This window comes from Hemicordylus capensis, chromosome 2, assembly GCF_027244095.1.
Source record: "Hemicordylus capensis ecotype Gifberg chromosome 2, rHemCap1.1.pri, whole genome shotgun sequence".
NCBI lineage: Eukaryota > Metazoa > Chordata > Lepidosauria > Squamata > Cordylidae > Hemicordylus > Hemicordylus capensis.
Window position 1 is genome coordinate 12,884,341 of NC_069658.1, and position 22,021 is coordinate 12,906,361.

Genomic DNA, 22,021 nt, shown 5'->3' on the forward strand with positions numbered 1-22,021 from the left:
CTGCTGGGTGGCCTGTGTCCTCTGCACACAGTTGCCCAATGTTAGATCCGCCAGTGCAGGAAGTGGGAGGGATTTGAAAGAACTGGGGTATGATTTCAATTGTTGGGTGGGGAGAAAGAGGAGAGGAGGGGACAGGAGGGAAGGGAAGAGAAGAGCAAGGGCACTGGTGGATAGCAAAATGTCATGAGCCATATGATGACACTCTTGCCATCTAGCAATAAGGATGTCTCAGTACTGGAGCACATATATCCAGCATTGTCTATAAGGTTAGACTACTGTAACATGTGTCCTTGGGGTTTCCTTTGAGAAATATCTGGAAGCCTCCATTAGTGCAAAATGCACTGGCAAGATAGCTGGCTGCTGCTGCTGCTATTACTGCTGCTGCTACCAGGGATGGGCACAAGCCAGTTTGGAGACTTCTCTGGGAAGTGCCAAACTGGCTCGGGCACCGGCATTCAAGCCAGCTCGATGGGGCGGAAGGCAGTTCCCTTAAGGAGCTGGTGAGGAGCCTTACCTGCTCCTCCCCGCCCCGCCGCTTTTCTGGGTGTGGACCCCAGTCCCCAACTGGCTGCGTGGGGCTGTGGCACTGTTATTTGTTTTTATTTATTTAAAATATTTCTATACTGCCCAAACGTCTCTGGGCGGTTTACAATTAAAATCATTTAAAACATCAAATCAATTAACAATTTAAAACATCTAAAACACTGAAAACATTTAAAACCCAATATTAAAAATATTAAAACTGTTCCCTGCAGCCTCTGTGCTGCATCGGCACACGCCCGGCCGGTGCTAAGAGTCAGCACAGCATCGCTCCAGTTGCTGTTGCTGGTGTCTACCTTATATTTCCTTTCAAACTGTGGGCCCTTTGAGGACAGGGCACCACCTTATTATTATTCTTTTTCTACAAAAAGCACTTTATTTTGCTGTTGTTGTGAAAAAGAGACATATAAATAGCAATTGTTAATGAAACTGCCCCGGGGTGATTGGTGAACACCCCAAGATTGTGTTTGGGCTTTGTGTGGGGAGATTAGCTCTGGGTAGGACAGTTCCATGTCAGATTAAATTTACAAAAAGTTGTGGACGCAGGAAATAACTGGACTGAGGCAAGGCTGAAGTTTCAAAAGTCAAAAGAAGAGTTTATTGAAGGTAGGGTTACAGTGGAAAGAAATGTGTGATTAGACCAATCCTATTAAAGGAATGTTCAACTACAAAGAGGCGTTTTAGCTTAAAGTCCTAATTGTATTAATTCCCAGGCAGGCTAGAGAAAAAGGATTAGAGAAGGAGGTGGCTGGATTTAAGAAAAGGGAGAAGGGATAGAGATGGGTCCAGCAAGGGGCAAAGGTTCATATTACCTGAGCTTCTACTGGCGCAGAGACCTCGGGGCTCCTCAAACAACCGAAGGACCTTGTTCCTCAGCGACAGCTCAGTCAAAAGCGGGGGTGAGAAGACTGGAGGGGTTAGGTGATGGAGATGAATCCAAGAGGGTACCTCTTCTGCGGAACCAGTTGTGGCGAGGAAGACTGGGCCGATTGGGTTGGGCCAGAGATCCGATCCAGAAATTTGCACAAAAAACTGGACACAGCCTGAGGTGACGGCATGTGGGCAGCAAATCGCCCAAGCTGCTGGTGACTCCAAGGTGTGTGTGGATCGCAAAGGAGCACACTGGATCATGGAATTGGAGTTTGATATACCCAAGAACATGTCCTGGGCCAGTGGAGGCTCTTCTCTTAGGGCAGAGTGGGCAATGCCCACCCCCCCACAAAGGCCAAAATGTCCAAAGAAACTAATAAAAATGGTCCAAAAACAATAATAATTGTCAGCCATTCTGTCCTCTGCCACCATTTTAGGTCCGACTGACTCAGTCACTGCAGCCCTGCACTTCCCTGCCTGTAGCTTGCAAGCCTGCTGTGCTGACATATAGTGGGCGACAGTGTCACATAACAGTGTTCATAAGGCAGGAGCCAATCCCAGGGCTTGCCTCTGTTGTCAAAAGATGGGCTGAATTCAAATAGCCCTATCAGGAAGACAACATCCTGATTGACAGCTCCCTCTGCCTCTGACTAGCAATCAGTGTGGCCGGGGGCAGTCCTTGTTCTGGTCTTCGGAAGGAAGAGAGCGGCAATCGCCATTTTGTTCACTCTTGGACAGTGTGCTGTGGGAGCTGCCTTGCAGAGAGAAGAGAGACCATTTATTTTGTTTATTCAGCCTCAGATTATGTAAGTAAAGTTTACGTAATTGCCAGATTATGGAAGTTATGTAATTGCTAGCAGCAATGACTAGCAATGTGCATTTGGGGGCCTTTAAGGAACTCATCGACACAAAACAAAACGTGTTGGTAGCCCCCTGCAGCTCTCCTCAGGTCTGCACCTGAAGCAATCACTTTGCCCTACCACATGAAAGGGCCACCCCTGCTCAATGCATGCTTTATTTGCGCTTTTATTATCATGAACTTGCAATAATTACTAATTTCCTGCCAGGTCTGCCATGATTTACAAACCATCATTTCACAAATTGGGAATCTAATCTTCCCAGAGTTGCAGTCTGCAGATATTTCCTGTCATCATTTGGACAGTTTTATTTATAAAACAGAAGGGGTAGCTTAGCAGCTTTTTACACCCGCCTCCCTAGTTACGCACTCTGGGGCCCTGCCAAGCCGCATCCCTCCCCCCCGCCCCGTTCTCCGCTTTCACTCAGCCCACCAATTTCTTCATGCGGGACAGCAGAATAGGCATGGCCCCTCCCGCCCCTGGAAAGAGCCGGCTGCAAATGTGAGAAATAATTATAAGCCCCTCATGCTAGTACTATGTGGAGATAACAACTTGACTTAATTTGTGGAGGGTTTTGGTGGGTTTTTTTGTTTGTCTGTTTGTTTTTAGCATTTTTAAATACACCAAAGTTGCAGAGCCAGACAGATGGTTTTCTAAGCATTCAGGGTTACAAGTAAAAAGAGAGAGGGAAATGATCGATAAATATTTTAAAACTCTCTGTTAGGCATTTCTGAAATAGTAAGAAGTGGCAGGTGGGCCAGGCTTCCAGAGAGGCCTATGTATAGGCCTCGTTGAAGCCTGAAGCTCTCCAGGCAGGCCTTGGAGATTGGCAGGAGCAGACGGTCAAGAAAGGGTTAACTTTCCTCCCAGCCCGATTGGTTGTCCTGGAGTCTTGTGCTCCTCCCCCTCTTTGGATTTGTGTGGGACTGCAGAGCCCAGGTAGCTGGCTGCTGGACTCACTGAAGGTCTCTCTCCAGCCAAGAAGGGAAGTAAAACATTTGCTGTTTGTAAGTAAACCCTTCGCTCTTTGTTGTGTGTGTGTGTGTGTGTGATTTGCTCCCCTTGGTCAAGCTACCATGTTGCTCTCTCTCCCCCCCACCCCCATGAACCGCGTGTGTGTTGCACATGGGAGAGAAGCCCCATCCTCTGTGTGTGTGTGTGAAAGAGAGAGAATTCTTAAGCTTTAAAAAACAACCAACAGAACATTTTCAAAGTATGCCAAAACATGTACTCATGGCATGTTTTTATAACTGTCTGAAAATGGGTGTCTTTGAGTGCAGAGGCTTTTACAGGTATGTTCCTTGGAATGACATAGCCACCTAATGGCGCAGTGGGGAAGTAACTTGCCTAAGGAGCAAGAGGTTGCTGGTTAGAATCCCTACTGCTATGTTTCCCAGACTCCTATATCAGGCAGCAGTGATATAGGAAGATGCTGAAAGGCATCATCTCATACTGCGTGGGAGGAGGCAATGGTAATCCCCTCCTGTATTCTATCAAAGAAAACCGCATAGCTCTGTGGTTGCCAGGAGTTGACACTGACTCGAGGGCACAACTTTACGTTTTACTTCCTATATGCCCACAGGAGTTAGTGTTGTTGTGTTTTGGGGGTTTTGCTCCACCCCTGCGCCACCCACTTTGGCTCTGCCCACCTGCCTGGCACCCACCCAGTCTCAGGGGTCACCAGCTGCCACTGTCCTGGGGCAACATTCCAGTTGCTCTCTTCTGCTGAGCAGGTGTGTTGGGCGGAACCAGCATGGATCCCATTGTTCCTGATTGCTCTTCCTGAGTGTAGCAGTGTGTGAATAGCTGAGGCTTCCAGCTTATTGTCATGAAAATAAGAGTGCATTGACGTATAAAGGGAAACTTTGCATGGACAGTGAAGTCCGATAACCCAGTAGTCAATTTGATGGGTACACCAGAAGGTCCTTATTGCTGACTCAGCCTTCCTTTGTGATGGAGGAGAATTGCCTTAACTAGCCTTATCTGCACCTTCCTGCAGGGTTAATGGGTGCATCAAGCTCATTAAGTTGCAGAGGAGGGGGACTGGAGGCATTTCACTCTGAGTGCAGAGTAGCCTTGACTGTGAGTTAACATGCCCAGAGTGAAATTTAAGATTATGCAAGATGCAAAAAGAACGTGGAGGATTAGCCACCCTGGACTTGAAACTGTATTACCATGCCAGTTGTTTAACATGGATTGCAGAGTGTATCAAAGCCCCATATAGATGGGTTACAAATATGGAAGGATCAGATATGACTAATGGTCTACATAGATATTCGTGGACAGCGGTAAAGAAAGTGGATGTAGAAATTAAAAATCATTCAATTAGGTACAGCCTATTAAAGGTATGGGGCAAGTATAAACAAAGGATCAGTCTGGCATTGTTGCCTATAGTCTTAATATTGAATATGTATTTACATGGAGAAAAACATGCAAAACAATTTGATCAATGGAGAGCATACAATTTGCAAAGTCTTATGGTAGGAAGATCAAAAATGAAATCCATTCAATGTTTAAGTCAAGAGTGGGATGAACATCCTTCCTGGCTATTGTACTCACAGATTAACAGTATAATCCAAGAAGAAGTATGGAAACAAGGTGGAAAATTGAAAGACTTGAAAATTGAAAAAAGAAAATTGAAAGGTGAAAAATTGAAAGACTTGACAGAATTTGAAACTCTAATAACAAAGAACTCAGAGCATTTGTTGGGTCATACACACATTACTACTGAAATATGACTTGGGATCAGAACAGGTGAAAGACTGTATGATAAAATGGATGCAGAATTTTAACAGAACAATAGAGATGCAACAGTGAGAATTTCAATGGAAGGTGAACATAAAATTTACAGTGAATAGTACCTTGAGGGAAAACTTGTATAAAATGTACCTATGCTGGTATATTACCGCAGCAGAGATTTCGAAGATGAACAATAAATACACTGGGAATTGCTGGAAATGTAAAGAACAGAAAGGTACTTTTTATCATATGTGGTGGACATGTAAAAAAGCTCAAAATTTTTGGAAAACAGTACATCTGAAGATGGAGCAAATCTTGTATATAGATTCCAGCCCCCACCCCCCGGGAGATTTTTTATGTTAAATATCACTAAACCATATATTTAAGCAAGATACACTGAACTTTCTTTATATATGATAACAGCAGCAAGAATCCTCTATGCTTCTTGGTGGAAAAAATATCTGATTCCATCTGATGATTGGTATCTTGAACTTTGGGATTATGCCTCAATGGCCAAAATTACTGCATATATTAAGAACAAATCTGAAGATTCTTTTTCTAAGACATGGGAACCGTTTATTCAATATAATATATCACAGGGTTTGGTTCCTCATATGAGATTTCGTTTCTTTGTGTGGAGAAATGTAATGTAAAGAACTCGGGTCGAAGTAAACAGACTGTAATGAGAATCCTTGTAACTATTGTTTGATCATGTCTTGTTTTTTTCTTTTTTCTGTTATTCCTATTTTTCTTATGTTTTTCTGTTTATATTATGGATAAAATAATAAAAATGTTATTATTATTTTTTTTTAAACTTGCTTTCAGTTAAATTCTTATGTCGACTTAGAGGGTCCCACCAGAGGGGGGTGGCTTGCACCTCTCATTCAATTTGCTTGTTAGGGGCCAAATCTAGGGGTGACTGGCTCATGATACACTAAGTGACCTGTCTCTTTGTGCCACAAGCCGAGGGCTCACAATCCCACGAGGCTCCTGAGCATCTTAGGAGAGGAGAGCTGGTCTTGTGGTAGCAAGCATGACTTGTCCTCATAGCTAAGCAGGGTCTGCCCTGGTTGCATCTGAATGGGAGACTTGATGTGTGAGCACTGCATGATATTCTCCTCAGGGGATGAAGCCGCTCTGGGAAGAGCAGAAGGTTTCAAGTTCCCTCCCTGGCTTCTCCAAGATAGGGCTGAGAGAGATTCCTGCCTGCAACCTTGGAGATGCCGCTGCCAGTCTGTGAAGACGATACTGAACTAGATAGACCAATGGTCTGACTCAGTATCCGGCAGCTTCCTATTTTCCTATGTCATGAGTGAGATTCCCATGCCTGGGGACTCAGAAATAAGCAGGGAGGCTCCTGGAGTCAGCAGAAAAGCATTGCTAGTAACACAGGAGTGGCAATAGCAGTAGTACTGGGCCTTCTCCAAAGTGTCATCCAAGCTATGGGATATTTTACCATGCAATATCTAGCCAAAACACCTTTCAATGGAAACTAAACTTTTTGTTTGTTTATTTGTTTGTTTGGCGGTACTTTTGAATTATATATCTATGTCACCTTTTATCAAGACACTCACTTTTAATTCTTCTTATTCAGATTTCTGCTTGCTGTTCCTTCTTTTTTGTTTGTTTAGTATGTTTCTGCTTTTAGGATTGTTGCTTACTTATTTGCATTGTTCTATGGATTACTTTAATGAAGTTGTCCTTGGGCACTTCATTACAGAGTTGAAAGGCAGGATATTTTAATATTAATTAAAACTTTGCTAGCACGATGACATCACCTTAAGTGGCACAGTGGGGAAATGCTTGGCTAACAAGCAGAAGGTTGCTGGTTCAAATCCCCGCTGGTATTATATCTGGCAGCGGCGATATAGGAAGATGATGAAAGGCATCATCTCATACTGTGCGGGAGGAGGCAATGGTAAACCCCTCCTACAGGTGAAACTCGGAAAATTAGAATATTGTGCAAAAGTCCATTAATTTCAGTAATGCAAATTAAAAGGTGAAACTGATATATGAGACAGACGCATTACATGCAAAGCGAGATAAGTCAAGCCTTAATTTGTTATAATTGTGATGATCATGGCGTACAGCTCATGAAAACCCCAAATCCACAATCTCAGAAAATTAGAATATTACATGGAACCAAGAAGACAAGGATTGAAGAATAGAACAATATCGGACCTCTGAAAAGTAGAAGCATGCATATGTATTCAGGGTTTGGGCCCCTTTTGCAGCAATTACTGCCTCAATGCGGCGTGGCATGGATGCTATCAGCCTGTGGCACTGATGAGGTATTATGGAAGACCAGGATGCTTCATTAGCGGCCTTCAGCAATTCTGCATTGTTTGGTCTCATGTCTCTCATCCTTCTCTTGGCAATGCCCCATAGATTCTCTATGGGGTCAGGTCAGGCGAGTTTGCTGGCCAGTCAAGCACAGTACACTGTATACTTTTCAGAGGTCCGATATTGTTCTTTTCTTCAATCCTTGTCTTCTTGGTTCCATGTAATATTCTAATTTTCTGAGATTGTGGATTTGGGGTTTTCATGAGCTGTACGCCATGATCATCACAATTATAACAAATTAAGGCTTGACTTATCTCGCTTTGCATGTAATGCATCTGTCTCATATATCAGTTTCACCTTTTAATTTGCATTACTGAAATTAATGGACTTTTGCATGATATTCTAATTTTCCGGGTTTCACCTGTATATTCTACCAAAAAACACCACAGGGCTCTGTGGGCGCCAGGAGTCAAAATTGACTTGATGGCACACTTTAGTTTTACCATGATGGCAAATATTTATATACCCTTTTCAACAAAAGTTCCCAAAGCAGATTACATAGAGAAATAAAAATAAATAAAGAAGATGGCTCCCTGTCCCCAAAGGGCTCAGAAAATAAAACATAAGATAGACACCATCAGCAGCCATTGGAGTGATGGCTGTGCTGGAGTTAAGTTAACCAGTTGCAGGGGAGTAATGGCAGGAGAGAGGGCACGCCCTCAACTCCTGCCTGTGGCTTCCAGCGGCATCTGCTGGGCCACTGTGCGAAACAGGATGCTGGACTAGATGGGCCTTGGGCCTGATCCAGCAGCGCTGTTCTTATGTAAGTTCCACGTAGGCCAGTTGCAGCCAATTTTATCATCACTTTCTGCTCCATTGACCAATGGATTCAGGTTTTATTACACCCATTTTGTGCACATTTTATTGCTATTATTCCAGTCTTCCTAATTATTGAGGGGTGGTTTTGGATACTCTTTGGAACTGAACCTCCTGTGAACTCTTAAATCTCTGTGTGACACGGTGTGTGTGGGATGGAAAAGATTGTCATTTATGATCTCTGCCAATGCACTATATAAAAAAACGCAACAAATTCCAATGCAGGAAAGCTAGGGCGTCAAGATACATATGCAGCAACGTGTAACTTCTGGCATATTACTGCTTAATCCTAACATAATTATTCTCATCCTTTTATTTGATTAACTTCTAATGGTTCCTCTTGGTGTTAAAGGTCCCAGACTGATCATTTGATTTTAGTGTCTGCTATAATTACCGATAATGTTCTTTTGCAAGACAATTTAATGATAACCACATAACGGCCTATATGAGGAAAGCTGCAGGGTTTCAATGCTTTTGAGTAATATAAAATACATTAGACTAACATAAGCCATCAACATGACAGGGAATGTTTGATTTACACCAAGGACTGCGTTAGTGAGTTGTCGTGGAATTTCCCCTCCCCCCTCTGTTCCTCCCCACCGCCCCGCTTCTGCAAATACTTTACGAGGAACAGTAGAAGAGCTGACTGATTTGCAACTCATGCAGATTGTTTAAATGTATCCCCCGATTAGCAAGACAGCCACATTGCCCATTTCAAAAGGAACCTTCAGGATCTGGACAGCAACGAATCATGGATTTTTCAGGAACATTTTTGGGAGTGTCAAAATAGAAGCCCTCTTCTTTCAACCATTATCCCAGCAAGGAAAACATTTGTCCTGTTTGCACAGACTTTCTCTCCTGAATTCACTTGCCTTTAGTGATGTGGGGTTGTAGGCAAAGCAAGTTAGTCACTGAAGTTCATGGCTTAAGTTAGCCACAACAGGCTTGTCTCACTGATCTCAGTGGTCAACATCTTGAATAATGCTGTGCCATGAACAAAGTTGAGCTAGTGCAAAAAGACTGTGTAGCTATGCGAATTTATTCACTTTTGCGCTAATGTGCAGAAGCTCCAGGCAAAATATGTGAGGCCTGTCACAGGTTGTGCACCATATTGTGGAATCACAAACACATTTGTACTAGTACAATACTAGTCTGGAATGCAAGCAACACACTTAGTGAAAACACAGTGTTAGAATTTTGGGTAATGACATTTATTTATTTATTTATTTATTTATTTACATTTCTATACCGCCCCTTCCAAAGATTCTGGGTGGTACACAACAAGTAAAATACAAGAACAAACACCATTTAAAACAAACAGGTTAAAACAATATAAAAACTAATCTAAAACAGTTCAGAATGATTCAAAACCAATTAAAAATAGTTAAAAACAATTTAGAAACCTTGGAAGGTAAGTCTTTAGGGCTCTCTTGAAGACCAACAACGAGCCCAAACTACAGATATATCTCGGGAGCACATTCTGTAGGCCAGGATCAGCTGCAGAGAAGGCCTGATTCTGAGTCGCCACCAGACGTGCTGGTGGTAACTGGAGACAGAACTCTCCAGATGACCTCAACATGTGATGGGGATCATACAGAAGAAGGCGCTCTCTAAGGTAACCCTAAGGTAATCGATTCTAGCTGTTTTTAATTCATTAATTGATTTTAGTGGTTTTTATTTTAATGTAAACCACCCTGAGCCACTTTTGGAAGGGTGGTATAGAAATCAAACAAACAAATAATCAAGCTTAGACATGATTGACTTCCTTTGGAAACAACCTATCGTCACATACAAATACCACATCTAATTCAGGTGCATAAATATAATGGAGCAGGGGGGACAAAGGTCCCTGGACTGCCAGTGTCCATGCAACTTCTAGGGGACACCAGCGGGTCACCCCCCTGCCCTCACCCCCCATGATCTGCCTCTTGGTGTGCTTGGACACTGGGCAACCAATCCCGTTGCTCTGCCCCCTCTGTTGCTGCTGCCAGGCAAGGGCCCCACCTGCCTTTGCAGCCCCCTCCAGCCATCTGGTCACATGCCCCCCATGCAGCCTGCTTCCCTTGGCCAGCCACAACATGGTCTAATAATGAGATGACACCTGCTCGCAGCAACACAGTGATGTCATTAGACTACGATGCAGCCCAACCTGGCAAAGGGGAAAAGGGGAGCCGAGTGGGTTGGCTGGGCAACAGGTGAGTGGCAAGTGGCACGTTAGTGGTAAGTGATGACAGCAACAGCAATGGGGACTGCCCCAAATCTCAACCCAGGGGCAGGGCCTGCCTCATCATTGCTACACCACTGATCTGATCAGTTATATCAGTGTGATGTCTTCCCTTTCACTACATGATCCTTGATTGGTTGGGATCACCAATGTGATTAATCTAGGTAGAAAAAAGAAGCAGTAACCGGGGGTGGGGTGGCGGGAAGAGAGTGCCAACAAAGCAATAGATAGGGGAAAGAATTTTCAAAGAACGGAATATTCTCATAATCAAAGGATTTTTCAGGAAACATTCCCTTCACCAAAACCAAGGCTGAAATACTTAATTTTCATCAATCATTTAATTTAGTCAATTGACTGGATGAAAAAAATGTCTCTAATTCATCTAGTAAATATATATCTACATCTACATGTCTATAAAACATTTTTTATATAAGTATTTATAAAAACTGTAAATAATAAGCACCATTTCTTATGTTCTAAAGGAGCACATCCTCTTATATGGGAGGGAATTCTCTTCCATGATTATTCCTGATATGACAAATTTCTTATATGCTTATCCCACCCTTCTTCCAAGGAAAAGGAAAAGGAAAGATTGTGCCGTTGAGTTGGTGTCGACTTCTGGCAACCACAGAGCTATGTGGTTTTCTTGGTAGAATACAGGGGTGGTTTACCATTGCCTTCTCCCATGCAATATGAGATAATGCCTTTCAGCACCTTCCTATATGTCTGCTGCCTGATATAGGAGTTTCCCATATTCTGGGAAACACACCAGCAGGGATTCGAACCAACAGCCTCCTGCTCTCTAGGCAGGATGCTTCCCCACTGCACCATTGGGTGGCTTCCTCCCTTCCAAGGAACTCAGGATGAAATTCATGAATGACCCCCACCTCCACATTTTATCCTCATAACAATCGTGTAAGGTAGGCTAGGCTGCTAGGGAGTGACTGGTCCAAGGTCACCCTGTGGGTTTTAGAGCTAAGTGGAGATTCAACCTGGGTCTTCCAAGTCCTACTCCAGTATTCTAATCACTACATCATGTTGGCTGGTGCATATGAGTATGCATGCATTTCAGGCGCTAAAAGTCTGTTAAAAAGGAGAGGCTAGGCTGTTCACAGACTTTAAGCACCTGTTCATTGTCCTTCCTGCTCTCTCTCTCTGGTGTGGCTTCAAGACAACTCATAGCCAATGATATTTAACGATATAATGATATCTGAAGCCAAATCAGAGTGAGACCAGTGCTTCTTGCCCTCACTGTAGCATATTGTGGGTTTTAAAAATGGCACTCAGTAGCAAAGGAGAACATAATAATCACAGTTTTCATTGCTCTCTCCTTTCCTCTGAAGCATTCTTTGACACCCTCAAATATGTCCCTGAAGGCTGTGTGGTCATCAGAGACATATTTTTGCATGATGGAGAACTTACAAGGAAAGGGGAGGTAATCAAAACTCACACACCCCATGTGAGTGCCGGTACTGCGTTAGTCTGCAACTAATTCGCAGTACCCATTCATCTTACAAACATCAGCACTTTGTTAGTAAGGATATATTATTTCTTGTTTACACAGTCAGACAGGTGTTATTGACCGGTTTGTTTTATCCAGACATTGAGTCCTATTATTATTATTATTTAATATTTTACATAGTTTGTCAGCTCAACATTATTGCCCGCTAGCTCTCAACCCCATTCCCACCCCAATTCTTCAGAAATTAAGCTGTCTCTCACAGTTTCCCAGCAAAGCCCAACATAATATCTGAGGGGAGCACCAGGGCTGGGAGGGATGAGGGTGTCGCACATTTTCCATCAGAAGCGACGGCAATGAAAAGGTTAACAGTGGACATATTGCATCTGCTGTTTCTTTTATTATTATTATTCCAGGATAATGGCATTTGGGCAAATGTAGGCATGTCCTCTTTATGCCCCATTAGTATTATTGCAAGTCTCAGAACCCACATGCTCAAGCACTTAATCAAAAGCAATGGGTTGAAAATCATGTTTCCAGCACTCCTCATATTTGATTCATTCCTCCCAGATAGAGAGAACTAAAAAACACATTACTAGCATCCAAACAGGACATGCATTATCTACTAAGCAGTTGAGAAGGCTATCATTGGGTTTATCCCTTTGGGTGCTGGAACGGACAAGAATTCTTCCCACTCATCCATTCAACGAGCCGAGGCTTCCATTTTTCACCACCCCTCCCGACTGACAGACAATCCTTTAGTTTTCCATAGATCTCTCTTTTAAAGACACAGCCATGTCACTTATTTTAATTGTCAGCTGCAGGCATCGCACTTTGTGGTGGGAGGAACCACAAACACACAGAGTGACATGGTGTATGTCTGAAGTAGCAACCCTTTCTCTGCAGATCCCTAAGCATTTTTCTGCAGACAAGCCTTAAATGGGAGAAGGGCATATCTTCAGAAAATAATTCATGTGCATTAATTTATGTTTGTTTGTTTGTTTGCTCATTAGGCCTGTGCAAAATTGGATTGGTAAAATCATACCATATCCAATTTTACCAGGTTCAGTGGAGTTTGGAGAGAGTCTGAACCCAAAACTTTAAAACCACAGGTGAGAGGTTCTTGGGTTTGTTTGTTTTTAAGTGACTGTGGCTGCTTTTTAAATCACTTTTTAAAGTGATGGAGGTGGGCAGGGGACCAGGCGGGGAGAGACTCATCACCTGCCCTCTATCGGCCCGCCTGCCTGCCTGCCTGCCTGTTCATATTGCATCTTTTTAAAAACTCTCAACAATCTTAAAAAAACCCAACCCAAGTTTTAAAGCCCATTTTTCACTCACATTTGCAGCTGCCAGTCATTTTCAGGTTTCTCTTGTGATTCTCTGGTGTGAGGTAACTTCCCTTTAGCTCGGTTCCCCTGCAACTCTGGTTTTATGTCAGCTTTCTTCTGGGTTCACAGTGAGTATCCACGGTAACCTTTAAAAGTTTTTTTTAAGTAGTCCCACCCTTAATCTCTCCCAGACCCCAATCCTGACTCTGACCCCGAATTTCAGAGGGTCCCAAAAGACTCTGAATTGATATTTTTGGCATCAGATGCAATTAGGTCAGATCCAGTTCCAACTTTAGCACATGTGCATGGGCCATATATGGTGTATGACTGGTCGCTATACTTTGACTGGCTGTTTTCCTTTTAATCAATATGGTACACTTACTAATTTAAAACTTGTTAACCATCATGGCTTCTTCCAAATAACCCTAGGAATTTTTGAGGGTGATAAAAAGATTATCTATCTATCTTTCATATTTAAATACCACCTTTATATACTATCTGTGAAGGAATGAGGCTTGAACCTCCTCTTTTTGTGTATAAGATTTCTGTATTGCAATTGCTTTGCTTACTCCCCTTGTTAAAAAGCTGTGCAGGGGTCAAAAGGTTCACAGCTCCTGTTCTACAGTTTGGTTTTGGAGGGAGAAGAATTGTACTGGTTTAATTTTGGAGGGAAGAGAGGGTTTGATATGATTGAATATGTTTTTAAATAATGGAGGGAACTTGAGTTGTTCTGATTGGTTTGTTTGAAAAAATTTGGAGGGGGAAAGTAGAATATAAAGAGGCAACTTCAGCAGTTTTTTAGAGAATGCAAGTTGGAGAGCTGAAGAGTCCAAGTGAAGGAGGAGTTCAAGGAGTGCAAGTTGCTGTCAGAATCAGAGAGAATCAGAGCTAGTGCTGGAAAAAGAGCTGAAAAATCACTGGGAGAGTTGTGACTCTTTGGAGGACTGAATCATTCCCAAAGCCACTGAAGGAACAATCTCTTTGCTTGGAAGTTAAGAATTTGTAGCTTCTGTCTGTTTCTCCACCCCATGCTTAGGAGCCTTTCCACCCTAACTAGCTTTGAATGAGACAGAGGATTACAAGGCTGTTTTAGTAGATATAGCCAGAAAAAATACAAAAGTCTACTTGGGGGCAGTGGTGAAGCTTAAGATCACCGGGGCTGGTGATCACCGGGGTTGAGACCGGGATGTGGCATGTGGTGGCAGTACAATATAAAAATAAAATAAACAATTAAAGTACTTCCACAGAATAAAAATTATTAAAAACAATTCGCAGTGTAAAACCATTAAACAGTTTAAAATTATTTTTAATTAAAAGCCTGAGAAAACAGGTGTGTCTTAAGGGTCTTTTAAAAGGCAGTCAGAGATAGATAAGCTCTTATTTGACAGGAAGTGCATTCCAGAGCCCTGGGGCAGCCACAGAGAAGGCCCGGCCCTGATTTGCCTCCAGACAAGCTGGTGGCAACCATAACCATGGCCAAAGGCCAAAGGCCATGGTGGCTGAGAATGATGGGAGTTGTAGTTCACCAACCTCTGGGAACCCAAGTCTGAGAAGCCCTGCCTTACAGAGTTACAAGATTCTTGAGGAGAAGTCATGAAAGTTAAACTGGTATAAAACCGATACATGTTTGTGGTGTATGTTGAAAGAGAGTGTTGTAGAAACAGTTCAAACATTAGCCAACTGGTTACTGACATATCATGAAGTATTGTCAAGTAACAAACTAGTATCTAAAGAATTCATTTATTAGGAATGGAGATCATTATGCCAGTTAGATCCTACTGCCTTCTAGAACCGTGTTTCCCAACTTTTTAAATATTGAGGCACGCTTACATTAAAAATATACATAATTTAATTAATTTTATATGCCATATGCACCAGGGGCAAATCTTTCCAGGTGCTTTATAGGATGAGTAAGTCCCAAAAGGAGGGGAGTTCAAACTCCCCACTTTTGGAGCTGACTCAGTTAGCACATCCCTACCACCGAGTGTCTTGCAGCACAATGGTTAGAAAATGCAGTTCTAGAACCAATTGCCTACTAGAAGTCTCTAGTTCCTTCCAGAGGATTCACAAAAGTCCATGGAAGATCATGCTACATTCCCTGCTCACAGCAAATGCAGTAATTGCAATCAAATAAAAAAAAAATTGGGAGTGATCCTGAGTCTTGAACACTGTGCAATTACAACACAAACCAGTAAGCGAACCTAGGTCATGCACAAGGCCAACCGGGGGGAGCCAGGCTTCAAGCAAATTTGGCTCATTCGGCTTGGGCTTCAAGCTCAAAGGGGACCTTAAATTTGTTAAACATTTTGGCATTTGTTAAAATATTTGGGCATTTGATAAGTTTAGCAGCTTGTTTCTATGTGCATCTCTACTGGACCAAAATGTGCCTGGGGGCAGGGCCCAAAAGCAGGAAGTGGCCCAGGCCTCTCTGGACATCTGAGAGCAGAGGTGTATCTAGGGAAAATAGCGCCTAGGGCAAGCATTGAAATTGTGCCCCCTGTCCAAATATCTGACACCCATCTTTCAGATAACTTTACCATAATATCAGCTGAAAAATACAAGTCTGAAGGTCACATACAAGTCACATATCTGAATATGATTACAGTGACTTATATTAATTTTTTAAAAAAATAAAAATTACCTGTAGCCCCTTTGGGGGGCTTCCTAAAGGCCGTGGGGGGGGGTTCTGCAAAGGTTTCCCCTCCCCCCCCCGCTGGCCTCTAGGGCCTCACAGGGACCATTTGAGCATATGCGGTGGCCGTTTTTGAAAATAATCTTTTTTTAAAAAAAATGGCAGCTGAAAACAAAATGGCTGCCACGCATGCTCAAATGGCCTCTGTGAGGCCTGGTATGGCCTAGGGCCTCACAGAGGCCATTTGAGCATGCACAGTGGCCATTTTGTTTTCGGCAGCCATTTAATTTTTTTTTTAAAATTTTAAGAAATGGCGCCCCCCCTTCACGTGGCACCCAGGGCACATGCCCTGCCTGCCCTACCCTGGATACTCCCCTGTCTGAGAGGTCCATGCAGCTTAAACTAAGAGAAGACAGATTAGATTTTCTGGGCAGGGGGACATCTGCTTCTAAGTCATGGGGGAGATTCTCTAATCCCTTGCAAGAAGTTCTCCTGCCATTGCAGTCAGATGATCTCATGAGGCGATAAAGATGTCGAACACTACTTACACAGGGCTGTTTTTGACTTCATAAATTTCATAATATTTGACTGCGACCAAATATTCACTGATGCACTGACCACTCAACTGACAATATCTGATTGCAGTCAAATAATTAGTGATCTGCTTGATCAATCAATGGATTGGTATCCCAGTCCCAAAGCTCACCTCCATCAAATTCCATTAGGGCAGGGACCTCTTTTCCCCTCTTTTGGCTTTCTCCACTCTGTTGTCAGGACTGCCCAGAAACTCCATGTGGCCATTTAATTTCTTGACATTCTGGTGTGGATTTCACCAGCAATCACTGGCAATGCAAGAGGACTGAGAAAGTGCCACAAAAGTTTTAATAGCTGAGCTCTCCATCTTCTCGATTCCATTTGAGCAATAACAACATAATCAATGTGTTTCCTGTCTCTCCTTGGTTGTAGGAACTCTCAAAGAGCCTTTCCTTCTGATACAATGCTAGAATAAAGCATTTGTGAAAACCAGCTGATTACCTGAGCAGGCTGGAGTTGGCATTTGCAGCTGAGTTTATAGAGCTCTCAGCGGTGGCAGGGTATTTCAGTCTGATCTGTGAGCACATCTTGACAATGTCAGTGACAAAATTCACTGGGAGTTCTAGCAGACACATGAGGTTTCTTGTACTCTTAATGGTTTAACATTAATTTCCCCTTTGTAGCTTCAGTGGCCCCTCCAACAAGCCACTGAGTATTATATTGATCCAATGATTCTTGTCATTGACAACACATCATTCATTTTATGTATTTAATGTATATTTTTTTGAAGATTTATATCCTGCCTTTCCCATTCCAGAGTGAAACCTCTCAAAAACCGTATTCATACGTTATGTTCTACACTCATAACAGTCTATGTCCAGTGACTGACATGATGCTCAGCCCACCATCCCCACATTGGTCTGCCCTGGGGCTGCTGTGGACTTCAGAGCAAGCTCCAATGCTGTTCAGAAACAGTGGATGCAGAAGCAGTGTTTTCATTGATTTCTCTGTTGCTGTGAATGGGCTTCTTCCTCATCCCTGCATCTGCATCCATTGCTTTTGAATAGTGTCAGAGTGTGTTTTGAATTCCACAGCAGCCCCATGGTGAACCACGGTAGTGAAAGTAGGATTCTTCAGAAGCCCATACAGTGCATCTGGATCCTGCACAAGAGCCCAGCAGGAAGGACTGCAGGAGCTGGGGAAAAGTGAGACAAATGACCATCTAGAATAGAAAACCCCCTTGCAAGAGCTGCCCAGCAAAATCAGTCAGGCAGTTTTAAAACTGATCCTAGCTTCTATCCCTTTAAATCCATAAAGGCTTCTCTCCTTTTGCTGTGTCATCCTCTATTTAATAGTGCAAACTAAGTCCAGCTGATTGAGAAACAATGGCATATTTAGAAAAAAATTACTATAAGCTCCAACTAATTCTACAGCCCTTGATCACCACAAGTATGAGCTCTACCAAGCACACTTATGATTCCATTTTTCTTCATTATCCATTCACATGTTGCATCTGCAGAGAAGTGGAGCCATTAACGAATTCCTACCTTTCGCCCTCAATTAAACACACCATGTTAAAAATGGATAGATAAAGGGGATTCCAACAAAAGGCCCAATAAAGTGCCCCCTGGAGATACTTTGAACTATGATCTTGCAATTAAATGTGATAGTAATTAATCATCTTCATGAAGCAATTTGCTGCCTATTGCAGGTGGTTTTCATATTACATTGAAATGTGCTCCATCCTTTTGGCTATAGGTTTTGAGTCAATTTTTACTGGGTATAGTCAATCCCATATGCTCAAACTGTCCCTATTAACCAAGAACATTGACCAAGTCTCTGTTTTTTAACCCATGCCCTTGGTAAATCACTGACCCCAGTTTGTCCTTATTTTTGCCTTTAGGTGATGTCTTTAATTAAAAAATTCAGTGTGGTTTGCTGAAGATGTCATTCTTCAGGATTCGGTTTCCACTTCCAGATTCCCTAGAAGTGAAATCTCTTCTCTAGTACATTTCATCTTTAATGTGCATTCACATAAATTCACACCAACATGCCATGCAGCACACAACTGCCAATTCACACACCCAGCTGTGGTGGAACTGCAAATAAATTATGGCACGATGGTTATGTTCTAGTCTATCTTTAACCAAAAGAAAAAAACTCTCTTCTGATTTGTCCATTGGAGAAAGATAGATAAATGTAGAGGGAATGAATGCAGCCGCCAAAATCCAGACTAAAGTGTTGCACTAACACAAGAATATTGTGCTAGCCAGAATGTTGTGCTAGCCAGGGCTGGCCAGTGGACCTTGCCTTCCAGACTAGTGCTGCATTAGTGCAAACATGTTTACACATGTTTGCACTTGTTTGGGCACACATGTTTGCACTTGTGCCACAAAGATGTGTGCCTCCTGTTGTGAAGCCTTTTCCTCATTTGTTTCACAGGGAATTTTTGCAGAAGTGTGCACCTTCAAACATCCTTCAGCTACACAATCATCATGTGCTGGTGCAACTTTGATCGTTGTGCATGTGCTTTGTTGGTCTGGGTTAGACTTGTAAAAGAATATTCTCCAAGGCATTTAATGGAATGGGTAGAATAATTCTCTGAAATATTCTCTCCTGTTCTGAATAATGCAGGAGAATATTCTTTTCCAAGTCTAGTCTATCTGGATGTTGGCTAGCATACAGAAGGCAGAGTAAAGTCTTCAGCAATGTGTAACACTGAGGGAAACTTGGGCAGTGATTCTAGGCATGGACATTAGGGTTTAAGAACTAGAATTAGCAGAACATGTCAAAAAAGTGAAATTCAAAGTGATTTTCAGGGTCCCTCTGAAAGAGAAACATCTGAGAATTTTCAAAGGAAGCCAAATGATTCCCCATGTAGCCCATGCAATGCCATTGGCCTTGACCTGGTCAATAAAAATGTGATGGTTTCTTATTATGTGTCACTTATTCAGAAAAATTAAATTACCAGCAACACCAATTGCCAGCCGAATCTCTGATTATTCCGGGTGCTCTGAACCATTGAGGAACGCTCCGTCTCGTATGGCAGGCAAGCCCATTAAAAGGATTCTCTGAAGGCTTGGCTGTACAGATGCCCATAAAAAGTTTCATAAACCACCCACAATCACCCGCCTTAATCCACCATTCCTACAAGCGTCTTATGTGCCAAGTGACACTGCTGACAAATGAGGACGGTTTTCTGGGCACCGCACCAGAACTCAGCTGCTAATTGTGGAAATAAATAACCATCACTGAAAGAGAGGCTTCTTTTAATTTCTCCTTCCCACCAGCGAGACGCTTCTAGAGACTGACATTTTTAAAAAATGGATGATGGAACTTCTTACTCAACTGGCTGATTGTATAAATATACCTGGGGAGACAATGGAGGGAAGAATCATTATCTGTGTCTCCCTACTTATGACAATCTAAAATAGGGAGACTTAGACCACAGTCCTCAGCATATTGATGTGTGCTCCCTCTACATCTAGTGGTGAAAAGTTCCAGGGACAGCACTCCAGGTCTCGTTTCCTTTGGAGGCGAGAGCAATGGAGTTGTATGGTATTTTTGTAATATTTGTTAGTGCTGGGCCACAAGTTCTCAAGTGAGAACAGTTTGGGTGCTTGAGAGGGCCACAAAAGAAGGGGTGGAATCCATTTTGCCTTGTCATATCTTGCTGGCCACTGTTGCCTGCATTACAGTGGTGGTGACAGCAGATTCCTCCCAACAGCGGATTCCTCCCAACAAGACAGCAGATTCCTCTCAACAAGAACAATTCTCCAGGCAGCCACCTGCTGGTAGCCACCATTGGTTTACCACAGTTCTCCCACAGAGCAATGCTCCATCAACCCAAACCATCATCCCAAGAGGATTCTGGGAAAGAAATGGCAGCCACCATTAGGGACAGCCTTCTCCCACAGAGCAATGCTACATCATGCCATCATTCCAACGGGATTCTGGGGAGGTGGGGTGGGAATGGCAGCTACCATTGGAGACATCCCTTTCCCCCCTAGAACCCTTCTCAGAGTGATGCTACATGATGATGTGCTGTCATGCCATGGGGAATATGTGTGTGTGTGTGTGTGTGTGTGTGTGTGTGTGTGTAGGTGTGTGTGTGTAGGAAATGGCAGCTGCCAACCAGTGGTGACCAAGAGTGCTGCTTTGGCCACTGGCAAAAGGTTTTCACCCCAAAAATGTAACACCCTGAAAAATATTGAAACAGGCCTGCCCACCTACTTGGCCATTTTGGGTAAGCCCTTATATTTGCTTGATTTACCAATTCACACATAAGAATGAGGGCATTATTGGAGGCACAGAGCTGGCATTCCTACGAGGCAGAAGATTCACTACCTTACATGAGAGAGAGAGAGAGAGAGTTCACCTGAAGGTGCCTTCAACAAACTCTGCTGGGTAACACCCTAATGCAACATAGGGAGGACTACATGAGACATGCAGATGGGTTCAGCTGACTCCGCAACAGCATCTTATTATTTTCATTCATTCATTCATTCGATTGACTGATTTCTATACTGCCCTTCCAAAAGTGGCTTAGGGCAGTTTACATTAAAATCTTCCCCCCAGGAACACTCTGTGTCACATGAAAGTCATGTCCCTGAGGGCTGCACAACTATCGGGGACATATTTTCATATGGCACAGGACACTTCTGAGAGAAAGGAAGACCAGCAAAAAAACCACCCCTGCCCCAGACAAGCACCAGTGCTGCCATTTATTTGGAACTCTTCAGCAACACCGGCATGCCTTCATGCGTTAGGATGCCAGTCACTGTTGCCTCTCCCTCTGTCTGTGGGGGCAGAGACTCATTTTCTCCAGGCTTTGAAGGCTATTTCATTCCAACACAGAGAGGGATTGCCAACCATCCCCTGAGTATTAGCCTCCTATTGAGGAAACATCAGTGGACAATCAACTTGACAAACAAACAGTTTGACAGGAGGTATAGCAATATTTACTCAAAAATCCCTCTGAAGTCAATGGGGCTGACTTCCAAGTAAACGTAAATTAGAATCTGTTCTTCCACTCCTCTCACAGATGAACCACCCCCGCCCCCAACACACACCTCTCCCTCCCCCAGTACATGATCATAAGAACATAAGAAAAAGGCCTTCTGGATCAGGCCAAAGGCCCATCTTGTCTAGCATCTTGCTTCATGTAGTGAGCGGCTAGCCATGTGCATCTGGGAAGCCCGCAAGTGGGGGAAAGAGGGGGGAAAGGACAACCACCCTTTCCCGCTGGTGTTCCCTAGCACCTGTTGTTCAGGGGGCATGGCCCCTCTGATGCTGATGGAAATATACAGCTATCCAGGATAGTAGCCTCCTATAGCCCTATCCTCCATGGCTTTGTCCAATCCTCTTTTAAACCTGCCTACATTCTCCATATCACCTTAAGTGGCGCAGCAGGGAAATGCTTGACTAACAATCGTTGCCGGTTCGAATCCCCGCTGGTACTATACCAGGAAGTGGCAATATAGGAAGATGCTGAAAGGCATCATCTCATAATGTGCGGGAGATGGCAGTGGTAAATCCCAATGGTAAACCCCTCCTGTATTCTACCAAAAGAAAACCACAGGGCTCTGTGGGCACCAGGGGTCGAAACTGACTTGACGGCACACTTTACCTTTACATTCTCCATGCTTAAGTCCTTTTGGAAAAACCAAACCAACAGAC

General features: G+C 43.2%; 1 long non-coding RNA gene across 2 annotated transcripts in view; it reads left to right on the top strand.

The window, feature by feature from the left end:
- Positions 1–2,103: 2,103 nt before the first annotated feature.
- Positions 2,104–22,021, top strand: part of LOC128347810 (uncharacterized) — a 44,363-nt gene continuing 24,445 nt past the window's right edge. Inside the window, exons 1-2 of one of the 2 annotated variants that reach the window (XR_008317734.1) lie at positions 2,104–2,216; positions 16,775–16,919. This is a non-coding gene — a long non-coding RNA (uncharacterized LOC128347810). The remainder of the gene's footprint in view (positions 2,217–16,774; positions 16,920–22,021) is intronic. The other variant, XR_008317735.1, reaches the window with a different exon arrangement.